The sequence below is a fragment of the Anas platyrhynchos genome, chromosome 3 (assembly GCF_047663525.1).
Source record: "Anas platyrhynchos isolate ZD024472 breed Pekin duck chromosome 3, IASCAAS_PekinDuck_T2T, whole genome shotgun sequence".
Lineage (NCBI taxonomy): Eukaryota > Metazoa > Chordata > Aves > Anseriformes > Anatidae > Anas > Anas platyrhynchos.
In genome coordinates this window covers 9,529,524-9,551,924 of record NC_092589.1, presented here as the reverse complement: position 1 = coordinate 9,551,924, position 22,401 = coordinate 9,529,524, and the positions used below count along the sequence as shown (strand labels likewise).

Sequence of the window (22,401 nt, the reverse complement as noted above, 5' to 3'; positions counted from 1 at the left end):
CATTGCTGCCTGGTTACTCAACTTTTTTTAAACTATTTGTCAACAGAGGAGGAATGTGGCTGTGTCTAGGCAAAAACAGTGTTTCAGGAAGAAAAATGCAAGCTCCAAGAGTATTAAATCCCAGTTCTTTACTTACTGCTTCAAACAACTTTTGTAAAACATAATAAATCAAGGTCCTGACAAATCAATGCTCATAACACACTTTGTAGGGGCTGTTTCCAGTAGCAGTCGTTTTGCTGATTTTCCTCGACATAGGTGTAGCAGCATGTTCCTTGCTATTGACAACAGCCGGATGCTGTCTTCACAGTGGCTGAGGCTGGTTACTGTACTCGTGCACACACCAAAGGGTCTTGGCTTTGCCCGGGTGCCTCGTGCCCAGCTGGGGACGTGCATTATCAACAGTGCTCTGTCTTGCTGCTTAATTATCTTTGTGTGCAAAGCTGGAGAGAGAACACAGGAAAGAAAAATGTCTTTGCACAGCGATAATCAATAAGGCCAGCAGTGTTTTAAGCCTTTGGTGATCGCAATTTAGTTGTTTTGAAAACAATCGTAAGAAAGACTAATGATGTAGACCTTGTCATTTGCTGATTGTTCCTGACATCTCAGGAGGAATTTTTAGGAATGGGGCTAATTAAATACTCTGTTTATCTGGTTGCACTAGTGAGGTTATAAAATTCTAAGCCTAAATTATCCTGCATGTCTTTATATCAATGGTAAGCTTCACTTCCTTTCCTGATGTCTCTTGAAGAACTGGGCGCCCTGCACACTGTGCAGCTCCTTGTTAAACCATTGGGAGCTGAAGGAGTTCCTCAGCGTGCGTTTCCAGGAGAGCACTGTAGTTTTTGGCTAGGGACACTAATGACTCATATTTGAAAATTTTACTTTTTTTTTGTGATGTAAGTGGGTGTGGCTGGAAATGCCAGTTCTAGTTTTTCCATAGTTCTGTAAGATTGGAGGGGAAGCACTCTATATTTGTCTATTAGGTTGCTTTGACAAGCAGACAGATTGGAAAGACATTGGAAAGCACTCGAGATCTTAAGTGGACCAAACAGTGCAATCTCTTTTTGTGGAGTTCAAATGCGTATATGTTTCTCCTAGGATAACTTTTCTTCCTTGGCTTTCAAAGGCAAGACAGATAAGTGATGATGGGTGTTAGTCTTCTTGTATGATAGTGGCAAGTTACAAGGTTGACTCTTGGGAATAAAACTGCTGGATGGAGGGAGTTAGCTATTGATTAGCATTTATCTTGTCTGGCAGGTAATATGCTATGTTCAGACTGCTTTATATGAAGAGCTACATGTAAAGTTAAAACTCAGAAAATGTCAAAGCTGGTACCTTTGAGATCCCAAAAATATGGCTGAGGAGAGACTAGGGATCAAAATAGGATCTCCCTCGTGAATTTGTTGCAAACACAAAACCTGATTTTATTAAGTAATTTTGACTGAGCTGCTAAACCGCATAGCAGCTGCTATGAGGGCGAAAGCAATGGGGATCCGAAGCATAGAAATATCCAGTTACCTCTCTTGACTCTAGTATGAAGTCACTGTGACTTCTTTAATGCCAAGAAGTGTTCAAGGGAGCATAGCTTTAGGAGTGTCTTGTGGAAATGGGTGGGGGCTGTTCTGTTCGGGTGGTTCTGAGGCTCCTTGATCGGAATCGTGCTGCTTATTGCAGAGAAGAAATGAAAAAGCATGGCTTTGGAGAAGGAATTGTAGGAATGGGTTTCATTTTGAAGGATGTATGAGTCCAAGAAGCAATTAGTTGATTTTGAAGCAAAGCTGGTTTTCCTTGCATGTCAGAATAGTTTCGTAAGGTCGAAGCTTGTTGCTGTATCATAGTACAGCACTGATTAAACAGGCGGTTTGCGAAGACCAGTTTGGAATGAAGCAAATGAATCTTCTTCCAGTGAGTTGACTTGTGAACTTGCTTTCCAGTCTTCAGATGGGCCAGGATTATCTGAGTAAATAAGAGTTTTAGAAGTAGTTATAACAAATGCTGTCGGTGTCCTGTCTCCTGTGTAAGCAAAGCGCTGCTGTAAGCACTTAGGAGTGTTTGCCTTGGCTCCCATGTGCCGTGTTTTCTCTTTGGGTATCCTTTCGCTGGCTGCCTCCTGTTCTCTCCTCTGGTAAGTTAACTAACAGTTACACGGTTCTTGTGCCCCTGTCAGAAATCTGGGACTGTAAGCAGAAGGTGAACAACTTTGAACTGTTTCTCTTGCCTAGCATGTTAGGAAGAATATTTCAGCGAGTGCCTTGGCAACTCTGGATGTAATGGGAATTAAACTGGGCCGGATTATTCTGGGTTGAGCTGCGCTCAGTTATGCTGCATGTGGAATTGGGCCGCTGATGCTTTCTGCAGCCTCTCCTAGTGCTGCTGCCGGGACAGGGTGGGGTGAGGTCCCTCTCGATGAGGGCTCTGCCTTTGTGGCTTGCTCCGACAGCTCTGCCTGAGCTCTGAGCTGGCTGGGAGTGCTCTGGTAAGGCTGGTTTGCTGGCAGCCCCTGGTCGAGAAGCCTTTTCTTTCCCTGCAACGTCAGCTTGACTCAGAGAGCAGGCAAGGAGAGCACTCATCACTTGGTGTGAGCAGTGAGCTCAAGGCTACAAATAAAAACCCCATCAAACCGACCAGACAAGCAGACCGTGTGGACAGTCCCTCTCCCTTGCTCTGTTGTTGTTTTGTTTTTTTTTTTTTCCTTCAGACTCTGACTTTTTACACTAGCTACTCGGAGCTCCATGTTCTACCAGCAGAAAGTTTCTATTTTTCCCAATTGGGAAGAACACTTCTAGAATGCAAGTCCTAGAGGCTGAAGGGCTAGGACGCTGCTAAAAAGCTTCTTCGATATATTGTGCTTAAAGCTGAGATATTGAAATAGGTGTTCTTTTTTACCAGATCATGATTTTTTAGGGGTAATTCTTAGAACTTAGTGAGGGGGTAGGGTCAGTATGTTGAGCTCTGATGTTTGCCTTTTGAGGTGTTCAGGCTCAGAGGAGCTGGTAGCTTGGGCTGAGGCAGTGCAGAGGGTTGTGCATGTTTTTTTTTTTTTTGTTTTGTTTTGATTGTTTTGTTTTGCTAACTGGTGCTGCTGTAGATAGGAGATGCAGTGTTTGTTTTTTCCAGGAAACACCAAGAAATTAAGGATCAGATCCTTACTACATGGGGCATTGGAGGTAGGAAGGTTCATGGGGTGGAAAGGGAAGAAAAAGCCCCAAATTCAGAAACCAAACCAACCCTGAAGCATGTTGAAGGTAGTTGCTCTAGGGACTTCAGCAACAGTGATCTGCTGTGTAAACAACTGTATGGCACAGTGATTTAAAAAACAAGTGGAAACATTGAAGCAGAGACCACGATGATTGTTTTCTAATAATCTGCCTTTATTTTCTTGAGATTTATTCCTACAAAAAGGCAGTTAACTTTCTGTGCTACAGCATAAGCTATGAAATTAATCCTTAATATTTGCAATGCTACAAAACTCAGTTATAAGTAAGATTTCTGTAAGTTCCATACTGCTGTACATCAAAGCTTCCGACATAATATTAAACTCAAATAATTGAGCTGTAGGTGAAAGAAGTCACTCAGGTCAGTGAAAATATAAATAGACCTTGTGGCTTATTCTGAAACTTCCTGGCTTCGGGACTTCTTAAAATTCTGTGTGTCTTAAAACTTCTGTTCATGTTTTCTGTTTCTCATCTGTGGCTCCAGGAGGGTGACAGTGTATATGGTGTCACTATCTCCATAGCACGGAAGATAAATGCTGGGTGGAAGAGAGGCTTAAGCATGTAGGTAAAGGGAGGGCTTGCAGTTAGCAGTCCCTGTGGGAGAGGGAGGGTGCATTTGTTCACTTGCCAAATAAAAAGGAAGATGAAAAACAGGGATGGAATTGCACTGATGGAAAACAATTGGGAGGGGGCTGGAAAAACAAGGGAGAAAATTTCCAGAGTGAAAACACTGGAAAGCAATTGAAACCTTGTGCTCATCTTGATTTCTTTCTGATACTTATAGGGTGAGTTCCTTCTCAGGTGTGTTTCTCACCCTGATCCACAGGCCTTGAGGACTAAAAGGAGCGAGGAGTTATTTTTCCAAATGCTGTAAGTGCTGTTGTAAGCTTTGGCTTGAAGTTTAGGTGAAAACTTGAGCTGGGAACTGGGGAGACAGTTGTTCTGGGCACCTCACTTCTGGAACTTCCAGCTCTGATGTAGAGATGTTTTCCAAGCAGTCTGCTGTGGGCTTTACATACAAATACTTGCCTTTGCAATGATCTTTAAACTTCAGGTATTGGAAAGGTACTTTTTGAACTTGGTGGTGTGGTCCAGTTAAAGCCAGCCTGCTGCCAATATGGAAAAAGATGCATTTATATGAGCCTCAGGTGATTGCTGCTGTGCTTAGGCACCCAGTGTGTGTTCAACATCACTTAAAGACAAATAGTTCATGGCTTGTCTGTTTGGGAAGGCTCGTGTAGAATATGAAGAAAATACCTTAAAAGAAAAAATAAAAACATTTCAGCTAAAATATTTAATCACTGCTTATGTTTTTTTCCTTGGTATTTTCTCTTTCCTCATGCAAAGAGGAAAAAAACAGCCCTTTATTTCTGAAAGTTTTCCTGGGAGTGTTCAATTCCTAAACCATGCTTTTTAGAGTATGAAGAAGGACAAGGAACTAACTAGTTTCTTGGAAAGCTTGCACTGATTTTAATTTAGCCATGTGACTAAATCAGGTAAATTCCTTCAAGGGATTTATTGTGTTACTTGCTTAAAAACAAATAATAATAATAAAAAAGCTATTGAATTTCAGTGTGCATTTTAAAGTGCAGTAATAAAATAAGTAATATGGCTGAAAAATGCACATTGGAATTAGCTTTGACACTCTATTTGCTTTATGTCTAGCTTTATCTTATAGTGCATTATTCACCGGTAATATACAGACTACTTTATTAAGTCTTAATCAAATGCATTCTATCATAAGCGTCAATTCAATATTTTGCTATTGTGTTTGGTTTTAAATGCTGAGCTTCTTCTAGGAAAATGATGAATGTACACCAGTGTGGTCAGGAAGAGACAGTTTGATATTGGCATGTTGTAAAATTATCTATGAGCTGCAGTTTTACATTGTGTTCTCAAATGTGATTCAGTCAACTTCATTTGCTTGGATGAAGTTGCAACACTGAGGGAAAAAAATGGCTGGTGAGGTTTATCCCATGTAGATATTGGGGGGGTGGGGGGGAAAAGGTGTTTGGAGCTGTATCTGAATTAAACATTATTTGATCACCGCGGGTCATGTTTGCATTGGAATTAATAGAAGATAGATGGAGATGATGTTTAGAGTGCATACACAATGTGCTATATACTACTGTATAAAAACAGGGAACTGGTAATTGTTGTTGTACACAACTGTGTAATGCTATAGCTAAAGATAAATGGGGCTTGCATATATGCCTGCTTTTTAGGGTCCTTAGCTACATGTTTGGGTTTGCACAGATTGTACTCAAAGATCATTTCCTCTGGCTTGAGATGACTGGATAATGCAGAGCAACAATTAGTAGCTGTTTTAAATTAGAATTATAGTGTGCTTTCCTAGCATAACCTCATTGTGCTCTAAAATCTTAGTTGGACAATTAGGACTGTGTGGAGCTGCACGGAGACCATAGTTTTGCAGACTGGTTACAATAAAGGACAATCGCATCGAATTTCCAACATCTCAGCTGAAGGCTTACAGCATCTTCCTTACAAAATACAAACAGGCTAAATTGTTGCTTAACAATCTCCCGTACAGGAAGCAAGAATTAAGTGGTTTCCGTGTCACTAATCAATTTTTTTTTACTCCCATAAATTTACATTTCTCTGCAGCAGCAAAGACTTGCCTAACTACAAAGCATGCTTAAAAGCAACTGCTACTTTGCATTAAGAGAGACTGAGAGATAAAACAACCCATTTACTTGGACTAATACAAAACCTTCATTTTTCTCCATAAAGTGTGAGTTAAGCTTCACTAATGCTGATGGGAATTAAGCACGTGTATGGTAAAGAGCAGCCCTCTGAGGCTGCAACAAGCTCTTTCACAAACAAAATAGATGATGTTCATCGCTGATACTTTTTTTTCCCCCCTTGGGCTGTCTAAACTGTTTGGTAAGAACACATATCATGACAATGAAAGCAGTATTTATTGTAGCATTGGGAAGTTTATAAGCTCAGAATCAGTGTAGCAGTTGCAGTGTTGCAAGTTCTGGCCCTTTTGTCTCAATTTTATGGCTGTGAAGATGTGGCATATAGGGAAAAAAAAATCAGACATTCATTCTTGAAGAATGGCTAGGAAGTGTATGAGTATTATTTCTTATTTCATTTGTTTATAGAGTTGAAGTTAAAGTAGAGGATAACTGACCTGCCTGGGGCTTGATGCTGTTGTGTCTCAGAAATGTGAAATAAATTCACATATCAGAGTGCTTATCTCGCGTCTCAATCAAGCTGTGCCTTGCTGCTGACTGTATTTAATGACCAAAAAATAAAAAGCTTATCTGGTAGTACTGCCGTTCTGATCAGACCCAGTCCTGCCATCCTCAGATGTGTAAGTCTGCTTAAACAAAGCAATGCCTGTGTGCAGAAGCAGCTTTTGACGTGTAACAAAAGGCAGTTTAACCTGCTGTTTTGTGCACAGATATTATCAGAGGCTGCTGTTCCATAGGTGCTTGAATGAATGCAATTAGGCCTGCATACCAGAACCACCAGAACCTTGCTTTGAGCTGTGAATGCCAGAGTTTGTTCTGATTGAGGTTGTGATGGCTCTGCATGTGTCCTTTCTGGGAAAACACCTGTGATTGCAGAGGAGGCTTTCCAAAGTTCATACTGGAGCGGTTAGGTTTTTAATTAGCAGGTGTAAAATTGGCTTTGCTGGCAGTGCCACAGTTTCTGTTGCGTGGAAACATCTCGAGTTGTCCCTTCTGAACACCAAACAACATCCTGAGCCTCGGTCTGGCTGGGGAGCTGTAGGTTTCCTGGTCCAAACTCCGGGGATGTCCTCCCAGGCATTTGGCATGCTTTCCTCATTTGAGTGCCACGATGCTGAGTCTGAACGCTGGGGTATGGCCGTGTCTGCTCTGGTTTGCTCATAGACTTCCCACGTCGCTTCAGCACAATAATGAGCTCTCCAGGCCTTTGTGAAGTGTGGGCATAATGGTGACACCTAAGCAATCTGCTCGCAAGCCTGATGGTTTTGGTGGGTATTGTGTTCGCATCAAGGTGATGCTTGGTGGTCCTATGAGAGATGTTTTCTCTGAAAACCCACACTCATTAAAGAGAAGAGAGATGAGCGTAACAAGCTGTAGACGAGTTATGTGGAGCAAGCGGTACAGCTTTTTTAGTTACATACATTGCTTTTTCTTTTTCCTGGCAGTCATCAGATCTCTTTGTGTTTTAAAAAAAACTTGACAGATGCTGTAATGTTTTCCTCGCTTCACATACTTCATTTTTATGGCTTCCAAAATTTCAGTTTCACTGCTCTTTATAAGCTGGCACCACAACACAGTTTAAAGTCTTTTAATAGAAGAACATATGAAAGCTACTGCAACCTTTTGTCTGTTCATGCATTCCTACTAACAACTAATGTACTTTAGCCTACTCGTTGCTTTTAGTATTTTGCCAGTGGGATTTACAAAGGTTTTTCTTTAGCTTTTCTTCCTTGACTTGTAGAAAAAAAGATGTTTTCAGATCTAACTATTTTTGGGCTTGAAGGTGCCTCTGGCATTGCCAAATGACTTTTTTTCTTTTCTATATGGAAGTAAAAAGTAGTATAAAACTAGAGAAGTGATTGACTGAAAATTTGCTAACATGTCAGACTTCGGATTCAGGTTCAGACAACAGATCTTTTTGGCTTGAATAAGAGAAAACAGTTTGTAGTTGGATGTGTATACACAGACGTTAAGTCTATTGGATTGTTTTGTTTGTTTTTCAAGTATTTTGTGTTTCTATTCTTTATTCTGAATTCATTTTGAAGAAATAAGAACAGTGCTTGACCTGTCTTGCAGAGCAATTACTGGTTCTCTTGGAAGATGTAGGGAACTCCCAACACACGGTGTGCCACAGCTGCACCAGTGGGCTGGGGAGAGGGAAAGCTTATTGTGGCTCCTCACGTGGCCTGAAGTTGGAGCAATTTCTAGGAATTCCAGTCATTATTTCAGTACTTTCTGTACCCTTATTCTCACGTTGTGAGCACCAACTATTTTCCTGTTCTCCTCGGTGAGCCCATCTGTGGGTGCTGCTCGTGCTGTTGTGATGTGTGGATTGCACTTCAAAGCACTGATGCACGTGTTTCTAAAAACCGTGCTGTGGGTCCACAGTATTATTATCAGTATAAATACCAACACTGTGGCATTTAAAACAAAACCTGTGGAACATATCCTTCCTGGGAAGGTAGATGGCTTTCAGAGTGAAGAATGTTGATGTTACTGGCGAGTACGTCCTGTGCAGGGGATCTATTTCTGCTCTTCATAGTGTGAGCCTTTAGATCCTGACAACATATTTTAAACTATGACAGTACTGCCCTTTTAAAACGTGTTTTAAAACATATGTGACAGTCTAGGAGTAATTTGCAAGTGAAGTACCTTTTCCCTTTGGGATGTCATAATTATTTTGGAGACTTAATTTGTCAAGTATTCCCTGCTGAGTTTTTGAAATATTAGTTTGCTTTCTTGAGGTTTCTATGATGTGCAAGGGCAACTTCAGATATTTGATCCTCTGGCTATAACTGCTATTGGTATGACAAATAGGTCAATTTGTGCTTCTAATAATGCTGATAATGTGGCATTCGAATCCTTGATGACAAACAGATATGTATGTTGTGGAAGAAAATAAGAAGCCTCTTCACAAAAAGCAGAATGTTTATATGATTATCTTCAGTCATTATACTTTGAAATGTAACATTTATCTTGGCATTCGGCTTCCTTCTGTACTCATGAAGGCCCCTCTCTCATTTATTACTGTTAGCATACCAGAACAAATGTCTTTCAGATGTGAAAAATCAATCATCTCAAAAACGTCTCCAGTAGTTATTTGGGTGGATTAATGCAAGGTGTTAGGAGAGTAAGGTTGAAATGAGATGTCATAATTGAGCAATGCAAGTCACCAGAGAAATAATAGTAAATTGATCATAGTTCAAGCTTTAGAAGCTTTTTTTTTTTTTTAAAAAAAAAGTACTGATATGCAATACATTAGAATGGTATGGAATGAACACACGCTTTGTGAGTTAAGTTGATTGAATACAGCACAGTTCTGTATTCTTCAGATTTCTGGTTGCTGGCTGCAAATCTGTTTTCAAAGCTACTTCATAGGCCCCTGGAAAATAGAAAATGTAGGCCAATAATGGACTCATTCCGTAATCTCTAATGCTGGAGCATCAAGTCCAAGCAGTCTTGTCAAGTCTGTATAGCCTTGGCACATGCATGGGAGAGGAGCAGCGATGGTTTTGTCAGATGAGTTGCAGACAAATAATCAATTTTTTTTCCCCAAACAATTTGAAAAAGCTGTCTACATCTACTGACAGTTTTTGTTGATTTGAAGTAGAAATAATCCTGTCTGCATAGCAGGGTTGGTGTGGGGGAGATAGTTATCCAGATACCGTGTTCCATCAAGTGTTTTTCCCTTTCAAGATGCTAAAAAGTAATGTTTTTTTGAATAAGATCACCTCCACTTATGCTATTCTTTGCAGAGTCAATTGAAGTTATGGAAAATATGTTGCTAACTTGTGCCACATCCTGACTTGTCTTCAGTGACTGAAGCTTCCATGAGAGGGAGGAGAAGGGTTGTTAATATATTGCCAATAGAATAATATAGCATATTCTGAAGGCAGAGGAATGCTTTATTATATAAATGTAACCTCTTCCCCCACTATTCTGATGACACCCACAGTATGTAGGTGATTTCCCTTTGCAGCATACAAATAAAGTTGGAGAAATGAGATGTGTACCCATGTTAGGGGTTTGTGTATATTTCCTGTGAAGGGATAACTGTTTTCCAGCATACGTGGATCAAATGCTGAAGCTGATTTCAGGAGAAGAAATGATTTTAAAAGCTGAATGAATTTGCTGTCTGTGTGTAGGAAATAAGTGCTGGTAATGCTTTGAGACTTATAGATTTTTAGGGCCAGAAAAAGCATATATAGTCCTTTAATACCTAGGGCTCTTTTGTAGTATGTCTGTTGCAGTGGGTCTGTTAGAGCCCCATGAGGATGTTTTTGTTTTAATTTATAATAGCCACTGTCATGGGTTTGTTTAATTTGCATTGTAATGAGCCATTCTTTTCCAAGAAAGTGTCAGTAAGGCTAAAGTGTCTGTCTGCAAACTACCCACAGGTCATATTATCCGAAATCAGAGTGCTTTTGTGGAAATTGGACAACTAATTATTAAATGCCAGTTGTCATTGCTGTAAACTCTGCAAGTACAAAAGAAGATGCTAAGGGAAAAAAAAAGGCAAAGCAAGAGACCACAGATATTTCAGAATTAACCCTGGGTTTAAAGTGGGAGGGGGGAGTGTTGATTATTTTATGGTATTTTGACATCAAATTAATTCATGGAGTTGAGTTATGCCTTGTGACTTTTTTTAGTGTGAATACAAGAGGGTATCGAGAGTAAAAAGGGAGCAGTGTGAGGCTAAGAAGAGCAGAGATGTTGACTTGGGATCATGGTATATGCCTTTTCTCAGTATGGGTTTCACAGATCTCTAAAGAGCTGTGGTTGAATGGACATTTTGCATCAAAAATGAGTGTTTGCACAGGCAAGTGAGAGACTGTGTTGTTAGTGATTACGATGTGAATATTCAGGTTTAACATTCACCATATTGACTTCAATGGGGCTAAGCTTCAGAGCATACCAGTGTATAAGCATTTTAAGATCAGTGATATAAATAAAAGTCTTTAAAGTGCCAAGGCTACTCCCTTGATTCACTGAGGGAAGCATTGGTTGTATGACGGCTGAGGTCAGAATCACGTTTTTTTTTCCTCTTTTTTTATATCATTTTAGATCCTTAGAGGACAGCTGTTGAATATAATGAATCTTAAAATAAAACCATTACAGATGATGTTACTGTGCAGGCTTTCCTTGATGATAAATGATTAAGTTAATTGAGGAAGATGTACAAGTTTGCGAAATGATGATTTTCTCCTTCCTTGCCCTCAATTTACATGAATGTGGATTGGTCCCTTTAATTGCAATATCCCTCCTCTTACTCTGAGATCTGCATTCATTTGGGAGACTCTCCAAAAACATCATTGTATGATCTGTGTTTACATTGTGCGTTCATTTTAATTCAGTGTTGTCCCACCAATGTGCCTAGACACAGCAGGTATATGCAGCCATACACCACCCTTGGAAGAATCTCCTTCCAGATGAACCGTACCTTCTCTTTATGAAAAACATTTATAAATTAGCAAAGATGAAACAATAAAATTCAAAACCACTAATGAATTAAGTAGTTTTGTTTAGATGCAAAGTAATTCAGCATGGATCATTAAAATTAATTAGAAATAGTTGCGTATTTCAAAGCTGTAAGGATTCAAAGCAGATGGGATTTAGGAGGAAAGGGTAAGAACCCTCTCTGTATCTTCTAAGAATTTTAAAAATAACCAAGCGACTTCAATGATGTTCAGTCCAGTAAGGCTTCTTCAGCTGGTGTGCTGATAATGCAGTGATGTCTCTCCCTTTCACATAGCATCCCTTTGGATGCTTGATTAAGTTTTTTAATTTTCAGTTAAGTACTAAGTTTCTGAAAATATTAATCTTCCAATTAATAAATGCGGTATTTTAAAACTTTCTCAGGAGCCTCCAATCAGAACACTCACAGTTCTGGAAGAAACCAGAGTGTGTGAGCAATGACTTAAGAGGCACAATAGGTGACTAAAAATATTAGAAGATTAAAATACAAAACTCTGCAAAATCCAAACAAGACTCTGTCATGCTTTCAGCATGACACTGCCAAGCTCAGCTGACAAAGCTGAAGCTGTGATGTTGGATGGAGGTCACCGAAACCTACTTGCCACTTGAAATATTCAGCTGCTGCCATGTTGAAGGCTGAAGTGCAAATCAGACAGGTGCGTAGTCAGTGAAGAAGAGCAACGAAGAGCATTATTTAAAGATCCATTTCACTGTTTTATGCTTTAGCATACATGTTGCTCCCACTGCCCAACAACCGTTCTGTGGTGTGCGGGTGTTATTTCATCCTGGTTAACTGGTCTGGCACTGAGAGGTGACTCTTGAAGTGATGGGGAAGCCCAGTATGTGTTGGGAGTCCTTGGGGTAGCACAGGAGGCTGAGGGACCACACCTGCCATCCTCCCAGGACCGAGCAATGACTGGGAAGCCATGGGCCCTCAGCAGGCTGGGTGCCTCAGTCCCACCTCCAGCACGGATTTAGCACACAAGTTGTGTTCCGCAGGAGTTCAGCTGATCTGCAGATCAGCTGGTATCATGTAATATTTTAAAATCTGAAATACTTGAGATAGCAAAGGGAAATACTTCTGTCATTTCAATGTATGCAACAGCAGCGACAGTACTGCTAAGGCAGTCTTTGGCCTCTCTAAACAAAGGCTATGAACAAATTGCTTTTAGGAGAGTTGAATTCCACACTAGAAACCCAGGTATTTGGAACTTACATACCGTTTTCCATGTCCTACTTAGTCTTCTTTCATGGAGTGTAAAGGGAGCCTTTGCTACAGGCTGTTGAAGATGTGAGCTGTCACAATGTAGATACCCACTTGTTTCCCAGAGGGCCAGAGATCATAAACTAGAACTTTAAAGGCAAATCAATAGCTCCTATAATACATTAATTGACACCATGTGAGTTTAAAGGCAACATTCAGTGAGTCAGCTAGCCAGATGATAGTGGGGAGCCCTGGAACAAACAAAGGTGTGGAATAAAATGGCTTTTATAAACGAATAGCTCAGGCTATTTCTTTTTAAGTGTGCTTGTGCCTTGTACACCTGGTCCCCTTTTGAGGGGTGGGGATCTCAATTCTTCTGTTTTAAATAATGTATGCAGTTAGTACTCCTCTAGTACTTGGGGAAAGAAGTCAGCCAGAACCAAGATCAACTTTAACTAATTTAGTTTTCTCTAAAAATGGAGTTGTATTAGTTCACTGCAACTGTAGGCTTTTTCACTTGAGTGTTCACAGCCTCAGCTCTTGGATGTTGAAGTTCACAGGAGTTTAGGCTTAGTGAGGGTTATCATTAACCTATTCTGAATGTCTTCCTTTGTTGGGGAAAAAGGAATCCGAATTCCATGTGTTCTTTTTTGTGACTCTACACCTCATGTAGTGTTTTTTTTTCCTATAGGCACTGTACCAATACATCATTTCTGTATTGCTTTATGTGGCTAGATAGCATAAGCATGAAAGGACATTGGTTGCTACACCCCAATTCCTACAGTAACAGTTGGAAGATGTGATTTAGTTGGGTTGTACTAAGAGTCAAGGGTTGAGCATAGCTTGTTCCCTGTTGATCTTTGAACGTGGCAAATCACATGTAAACCTGCAGAGTATTTCTGTGATGACCTGGGAGATGGAGTGGAGTGCATGCTTATTAAATCTGCAGCCATTTCAAGCTGTGCTGTGAGCACACCAGAAGCCAGGAGTACAACTCAGTGATGGTGAGTTAGAGAAACAAATCCAAAAAGTCAGATAATGTTCAGCATGGATGAGTGTTGTGCTACCAGGAGTAAATAGCAGAAATCAGCTGTACAAATAGCAGATTGGCAGGGATCTTGGGGTTAGAGCAGATCACAAGCTGATGAGGAGTCAGCAAGATCCTATTGGTACACAAAGAGAAAACTTGAAAGTATAAACAGGGCTAAGGCCTGCCAGAGGTACAAAGTAGTTCTCCAAAACTCTGTTCAGCTTTGGCAAAGACTGATCGTAGCTTGCTGTGCCAGCTGGGGAAGAGAACAAACACTTGAAGAAATTCTGAAGGAGACCGGAGGTCTTGAAAATGTGATGCTGCTAGGTATGTATAGGAGATGTTCAGCCTGAAGAAGAGAATAAAGAAAATAGAAGTTGTATTTGTATGGAGTCCTGCAGTAAAAAGAACGGGAACAACCTGTTTTGCCTTTCTGTGAAGAACAAGACTAACGGCAAAAGCTAGGAAGTTATAGCCTAAGAAAAACTACCCATCTGTTTTTAAAACAAACAAACAAAAAAACCACCAGCATCTATAAAAACAACCTGGGAAAGGGATGGAGTTTGCACCTTTGGGAATCTTTAAGGACAGTTAGAATAAAGTTTGTCAGTTGTTCTTCTTCTAAAGCTGGGAAACAACTTCCCAAATCCCCAGCAGCTCTACTACTTTAAGTACTTTCAGACTGGAAGTCGTACCCTGCCTCCGTTTGTGAGAGTGGGATGGGATTGCATACTGGCAAGTGCTTGGGAGACCGAGCCAACGACTGGGTGTGGGCTTGCTGAGATTTTGTCTGGTCACTTGGCAGATGAGATGCACAAGAAGTACAAGTGCTTACATCTCTTGTAAGTGACAACAGCTCTTCTCACAACTAATGGAGGTCTCTTGTAGCTTCACAGGAGAGCCTGCTGCTGTTCTGGATTACAGCCCTGCTGTATGTATGTGGTTGTCCCGAGGAACTGTGAAGTTGTCACATGAAAATGCAGCTTATGTTTTGAAAAAAGGCTTTTGAAATGCCTCTTTTTTTTTTTTTAACACCAAGGGAGTGTAGTAACCTGCCAGACATGTAAAGTGCTGACAGAGAATAAATGTGGTAGCCGTGCCCATGGATGAGCTCCTGATGGGCTCCCTGTAGGTAGTCAGATATTCCAAAGATAGCTTGAATTGGATTGCATTTTTATTTCATTGAAGGAGATGAAGTTCGTTACAAATACAGGAAGTAATGGGTCAGACACCTTACTGCTTCACTGAATAGTCTGATTAATCGACTGTTGATCTGTAGTGAGAGAAACAATGTAATTAGAAAACAGGATTAACTGTAAGTAAGCTTAAATCACGCAGTTTAAAAAAACTGCAGAGAAAAATCCTCTCTTGCAAATCACATTCAAAGTAGATTTGTTTTTTATGGTTAAGCAGGTTGCTTTCCCCTGAGTGAAGAAGCATCATCTACATGAATGATATACACATACATACATACATACATTTATTTATTTATTTATTTAACCCGAAGTGTAGTGACAATCATGTCATGCTTCTGAAACAGGAATGTTCCTGTAGTGGCAGGAAGAGATTCAGCTGTGCCTATGTAATCCCAGGGCAACCACGTCTAGCATACTGGTGATACAGAAAATCATGTTCCAGGGCAGGGGGGAACACCCCACCCTAACAAAAACCTCTCCCAAACCCAACAGTGGTCAGAAGCAGACAAAAATGCAAGCGGTTTGTGTCCGTAAGCGATGCCCGGCTTGGGAGCAGAAGCAATGCTGCAATACGGAGGCTGGAGAGCAGCTTTCTCTCCTCTCAATTATGCCCAGGAAACATGCAATTTGAGGTTACAGTTCCTTTGTGACTCCAAGGTCCTATAAACGTAGGAGAGAATGAAATTTGAATAGTGTGTGAATACGGCTTAGCAAATTAGTCTCTTTTCTTGGCTGTTCTCTAACTCGCTGTAAGCCACTGCATTTCCCTCTCCAGCAGAGAAGTGGCTCTTCCCTCTACGTTTCTTTTTGCTATGCCCTGGCCGGATTTAGGAAGGCAGAGGGGCATCTCTTACTGCAAGAGGAAAAAAAAGCTTTCGTTTGTTTGCCTCTGCTGAAGAGGAGTGTGTGGATGTAGATGCCCTGCTACCTGAGGGGGGAAGGAGGCTGTTCCTCTCCTCCCTGACCCCGTGGGGACAGGGACGTGGTGCGTTGCGTGCCCAGCCCCTGCCTGATGAAGGCTGCCTTTATGCGGGGAGCAGCCCAGCTGTGGCAAATTGCGAGAGGCGCAGGTACGGCAGTTAAAGCAGTCGGCAGGAACTGAAGCCCTAATTTTGCTGTATGAAAGACCTGAAGGGAAAAGGTTGCCAGCCGTTTAAGCTAAAAGCAGTAGGAGGCTCACTTGGCTGCGTCTCTGTCTTAGGGCCTGACATGCGTTTTGTTAGTGCTCAGTATTTCTGGATGCTTAGCCCAACTTTCTGTTGTCAATGAATGTTTAATTTTATCCGTTTTGCATTTGATATGCATCATCTCTCCTCAGGCCTAACCTACTTACGCAGCCAGTGACAACGTCCAAACCTTTTAGTGAGATGCTTTCTCAGTTATCAGCACCGGAGTAGCTATGGACTGGGAAGGTTTTCTGCTTCCTAACATGTGACTGAGCTCTTTTTGTCTTGCAGCATTTTTATTTTTGTTTTTCTTGCAGGTCATTTGCTCCCAACTGTCTTCCAGCAGGAGCCTTGTTTGATGTGCTGATGGCGAGGCATCTTCCTCACAGCCTGTTGCCTGGTGTGCTGCACTTATCTCACCGCTTTCCCAGACTCTCACGCCCTTTGCTTTCTTCTGCCTTACGACCATTTTTCCTCCTCCCAACTTTTTTTTTACTTAAAAAAAAAAAAAAAAAAAATCCCCATTCCGTTGCATCTCCTGTGGCTTTCCCCTACTTCCCAGTGGCTCCCTGTGTTTGAGTGTTTGCCAAGGGCAGGACATCAGTGGGGCTGGCGAGCACATGTTTTTGCAGCTGCTGCATGAGCCCAGAATCCACATTTTGGGTGGAGAAGCTGCTGTTTGCTTGCCACTGTGTGTGTATTCATGAGCTACCACCTTGATAGGTCCCCTGTGAGAGCTGAGGTAGAACGGGAAAAGGATTTAGAAGTGGTGAGCTCCTCATCCATAGTTGAGGGATTATGCCCACAGGGGTGGGTTAGATACACAGCTCTCCAGCACTACAGCTTTTATTTCCCTGGTATCTAACAGTGCCATGTTCCAGTAGGACTTCAATCAGTGAATGCACAAGGGAGGCTTCGTGTTTCCAGGCTTCTGCTTCCCTGGAAATGGAGCTGGTGGTGGGTTCGTGGTTAGAGTACAGTTTATCTGTCATTGTTTTTGCAGTTTGCTGCCCTAGCATGTCTGAAAGCTTTGGCAAGTGTTATGCCTGGTTTAGCTGGCTGGTTTCTAACACCTCCTAAGACAAGGAGAAGCCCTCTAGCCAAGTGGAGGCAGCATGCGGGGTTGGGGGGAGTGAAATTCAATTAACAGATTTGAGACTTGAGCCCACGGAAACCCGGTGTAGTGCTGCTATACCAGTGAGCTGCTATTAAAATCACGCAGTTCAAAAATCTTCAAATACAGTGACCGTGAATTGTGCTGAAGTTGGATAAAGTTTTTTCTTGCTGACCTGATCTGCAGCTTTATAGTCCATGTTTTGCAAGGGCTCCATGGGAAACTCTTGTGGTGCTGCTGAACAATAAGCTCTGCGATTTTTCTGTCTCCTGGTAGATCTGGGTGTATGAAGACAGTGACGCGGCTGGCTGATGTCTGCTACAGAAACAGCAGGGTTCCAGGTGGCAGCTGGCTGCTGGGGGGGGGCTTGGGAAGATGGTATCAGTGAACAGCTGCCCCAAAAGGGAGCCTGGGGAAGTATTTGCAGAGGGTTTCAGGTTTGGATTCCTTTCAGCCTTGTTCTGCACAGCCCTACTGTGATTTGTTGTCCTAACTTGACTCCAAATTAAAACACTGCCATCTCAGAGTGATCTACTATCTGGAGCATGAAGTATATCATCTCTGACTCAAATACAGTGTGAGCAGCAAACCCAGCGGCTTTTGGTGTGGTTTTCTTTTCACTTGGCATAAATGATTTCTCAATACATTGAGAGATGCAGCTGCTTAAAACTTCCAAAATTTTGAGATACGTTTTCGATGAAATGACACTTGTTATCTTACTCTTTTCTGTTGCTGCAGGCATTATTTAAAACTAAATCTGACTGTAGGTACTAGGAGCTATATATACTTAATTTCTATTTTCGTGACACTCCACTAAAATCAAATTCAGTATGATTTGTAATCACTTAACCGTGCCTCATTCAGTCATGGTTTCTATCATGTTTTTCAGCCAAGACTTCTGTTCATGGTAATAGGGACAAGGTAATTTTGCATCCTAAGGGACTGTAGTACTATGGAGTTTATAGTTTCTGGTCCTCCCTTCCTCTTTCATGGTCTTTATTCTGGAATGCAAGTTGGCTGGGTCATAACAGCAGTGTTGAGTCAGAAGACTTTGCAGTTCATTAAATAGGACAGTTTTCTCTTAATCCTTTTCACAAAAATGTGATTCATTGTGTGATTGACTCATTTGTTGGCTGTTGAGAGAATGCTTTTTCCAGTTTTGGTTAAACACGTCACCTTGCCTCATGATAAATTAGAGTAGCCTTAACATCACATGTTGATGTGTGTTTTGTTTTTTTTTCTATTTTGCTGTTGTACTCCATCTCTTGGTCACTTGAAATAGAATTGCTGGGGAAAGCACAAACGTCATGTTTGTGCAATGAACACCAGATCTGGTGGCCTACGTCGGTAAAGGTTGAAATTGTGACACCGAGTTAACCAGCTCATCATTTCTGCACGTGGACTGCTACCGTGCGGGGGCAGAGGGGAATGTTAGTGTGTGGCCATTACAAGCGCAAGGTTAAATCCAGCTCTGTGCCCGCTCAGACCTGTGTGCTCATCCACCTGCAGCAGTGCAGCTGGAAAATGCAGCCACGCCATGGCGAAGTGAGGATGGCTTTGTACCGTAGGCCAGCGAGCATCAGCTTGAATGCAAGCTCGTGTCAAAGAAGCCAGGGCTTTTTTTTTTTTGGGGGGGGGGAAGTGAAGATTTGTTTTTCTTGCTAACACATTCCTTCCACAAACCACCCTAAGCCTATGCATCTGCAGGGCTAGAATTCAGTTTTACTTTCGTTTAACAAGCATACAAAAAAGTGATCAGTGTGTTTCCTAGGTAATAGAAGTAGTAACAATTTTGAATATGCAGCTGTGCCTTCCATGTACTTCTGCTCACACTCTCACATACAAAAGATAAGGGAAGAAATCAATGCAAAACCGTTCCAGTAACTAAATAGATCCCTATTAGTTTTCAGGCAATTGATTTTTAGTAGGCATTGTGCATGTTAGCTGTTCTTTTTTGCTGTGAGTGAGGTGGGATTTCCAATTAGATTTTTAACTGTCAATGATTTACTAAGCGCATTATGTTATTGATTGTTCCACAGAAGGAACAGTTGCAAAAATAATAATAAAAAAACCTGTGCAAGTGAAGGCTGAATTTTTTCAGTTACACTGTAGTTACAGATGACTCTAATATGTTGATTTTTCTCCAGTGCCATTTCTTTTTCATGATTAGGTTTGAGTTTCTTGAGAAATTTATACTATAATCAGATTGGCTTCTTGGAAAATTCTGCTGTATCATTTTAGCGATGCAGAGAGTCCGTGTAAAGAGCAGAATAATAACGGCTTCAACTTTCATATTTGAATTTCACTGCTTTTGAGGTAGTAGCATCAGTCATGATTAGATTTGGTCAAATAAACTCAAAGCTACTGTGTAAGAGCGATCTGTGATGCTTAGTGTAATGCAAGAGATTAATCCATTTTCTCACTGTAGGGCACAGCTACCAACTCTTTCCTTTTAAGAACTCTATTTTCTTTTTAATGATATATTATGAATAATAATTTGTATTCATATCTTACCTGCTAAGCGATTTTGAGTTTCAGTGAATGAAACTGAATGTTTGAGCCACCAAATGTGACCAAAATGACATTGTGATGGCAGGGAAGTCTTGCATTGCAGTAAACTGAGTCTATTGATCCTGATGAAATGAAAGTTCAGTGGAAGAGCTGATGGAAAAAGTAATGGCACAAAAAGAGGAACTCCACAACTGATCCAGATGAACTGGCTGGCTGTGAACATTCTTGTGAAAGAAGCGGAAATGCAAACAATGCAGCAGAAGAAACTGTAATGGAAAAAAGTACTGCAAGTGTTGTGATTTCCCAAATATAAATTTGATGAATTTTCACCTGGAAAAGGACGCATTTGGTTTATTCAACTAAGACCTAAGTGCTCTGTGATGGCTGCGAAAATAGGAACTGAATAGCGAGGGTTTCTCCCCCCAGACAACTGGTGTATATAATGACTAGAAGTTCAGAACTTCCAAAGTATTATTAAGTAAAAAAAAAAAAAAGAATATGATCAGGTAGCATGTTCACAATGTATACTGAAAGGCAAATGCAATCAAAATCCATTACAGCATATTGCTGGGTATGGTAAAACAATGTCAGCTCAAAAGAAATCTTGGAAATAGCTGTAAGGCAGCTGTAGAGGATGCAGACTTCTGTGTCACTTGTTACACACCCGTGAACATGTGGTTTATAGAATGCAAAGCGTTTGACTATGAGGAAGACGCCATTTAGAAATATAATTATTTCTCCTGGGGTGAAATATAGGGAAAATTGACATGGCACCTAATGTTTTCAGCTGAATCAGTTATATTGATGGGTGAAATAAACATACTTTCTTGAACACGTACTTTGGAACTTACAGCTTCGCTGTATATGCAAAAAGATAGAGATTTCCTACGTACTTGACTGAACAATCAGAATAATTTTGGGAACAGCGGTTGAAGTTGATCAGAGGAGATGTCTGTGTAAGAGATGCCACACAGGAAATGGTGTGGCAGCATTTCAGAAAAAGGTGGCAAAATGCAAGGAACAATCAGTGGAGCATTTTTAGTGTCAGCATAAAAAATCAAAAAATGATGTATTCTTTCCCTCTCAAATCAATCATACAACATAGTTGGTCTCCTGTAAGACTACTCAATTCTCTGACTTCAGTATCCCAGGTAACAAAACACAGAGATACAAAGAGATGAGGAATATGATACCCAGACAACAGCCAAAAAAACCCTCAACCCAAACTGAAGATACAGATTTATCTATAACCAGTTATTAAACAGCTAGCATGACGTGCACTCATAAAACTGCATAAATACACAGTGCGGAAGTAGCATGCGTTTATAAATTGGTTCCTTTATGAGCTGTTAGGTAAAGAGAATCTGGATGTTGCTGCTAGATATTGCTGTCAAGTCTCATCTAGCTGGTTTGGTCAGAGAGGCCTACCGTATATGTGATTTGGATCTAGACTCTTAGATATTTGGGGTTTTATGACTGAAGCTTGAATTTTATTGAGAACCTAGTTGTATTTGGGAAAGAAATAATCACTCTGAAGGGTTTCGATTCACCAGTCTTCTGATTCTGACCATCAGAAACTCTCATGAGCTCCATTCCTTTTCAAGTGCTGAGCCACTTCTGTAAGCGCTTCTTGATCTGGTACATACTCACAATGAACTTCATTTGCACCATGCATAAGCTGCACAGCCACAGATAGTGGAGAACTGTGTCAGGGTTTATTTTTTAAAGTGCTTTTTGGCTTTCAAATAAACAGTCGGGGAAAATGATCCAGATGATCAAAATGAAAGACAAAGGATAACCCAGATGAAGGGTCAGCATCTGTGTAAACTTGAATGCCAAACACATGTGTGGCTGTATTGTATCCTTCACAGGAATGTTATTTATCATATCCTTTTACAGTGCTTAGTAGAACAAACAAACAAAAAGAACCACAAACATGCACAAAACAAAACCCTTAACCCTGAATCTCATTTAACTGGTCTAAATACATTTGCATAATGAACAATTAAAAGTTGAAATCAGATTAAATAGTCAGAAATCCTGAAACAGCCATTATACCTAAGATTGAATCAAATAATTAGGTTTTGGCATAGGACATGCAACTAGATGTACAATGTGTGTCCTGTCAGGTTATAACTCTGTTACGTATTTAACCCATGTCACTCTCTGTAATTTCATTTTTTCTGTGGGAATTGGAGATGAACAACTAACCTGGGTTTCAGTCCCAGTTGTGTATTGTTGTGTATTAATGTAGTGAAGCAGACAGCTTTAGACAGAGAAAATACATAAAATGTATTGGGGAAACATGTTAAATAAATTCTGCTCTAATTGGAGAGGATTGTAGCATGACAACAAAGTTCAGTGATTTATTATCTAAAATTAGATATCGCTGTAAGTGCTAATTGAGTAGAAATATATTTTGAAAAGGCTGCTTAGAAAGTGTATATTCACATGACTCCTCCTCTAAAAAAGCTCTGCTTTTATCCTCGAAGGGCATTGCATCAGCGCAGATCAAAGTCATCAGACATATGTTGCTTTACAAATAATGTATCTATTTTCTTTTTCTTTTAAAAGATATGCCAAATAGAGAGTTATTAAGCTTTTCATGACAATTCGAATAAGATAAAATTTGTCGGTGGTGTTGAGCTGCCAAAAACAAATGATATAATGTCAACATTAGGAGAACAAACTATTCCCCAAACAGTCTGTTGGGCTTTTATGCCAATCAGACTGCACCATATTTTATTCTTGAATGTGATCTGTAATTCTG

General features: G+C 40.6%; 1 protein-coding gene and 1 long non-coding RNA gene across 9 annotated transcripts in view; both read left to right on the top strand.

Moving 5' to 3' along the window:
• The window catches only part of LOC110352769 (uncharacterized), a 29,354-nt gene extending 10,227 nt beyond the window's left edge, over positions 1-19,127 (top strand). Inside the window, exons 2-3 of the long non-coding RNA XR_002402310.4 lie at positions 4,000-4,085; positions 16,324-19,127. This is a non-coding gene — a long non-coding RNA (uncharacterized lncRNA). The remainder of the gene's footprint in view (positions 1-3,999; positions 4,086-16,323) is intronic.
• The window catches only part of MACROD2 (mono-ADP ribosylhydrolase 2), an 862,160-nt gene that overhangs the window by 426,825 nt on the left and 412,934 nt on the right, over positions 1-22,401 (top strand). The window lies entirely within an intron of this gene.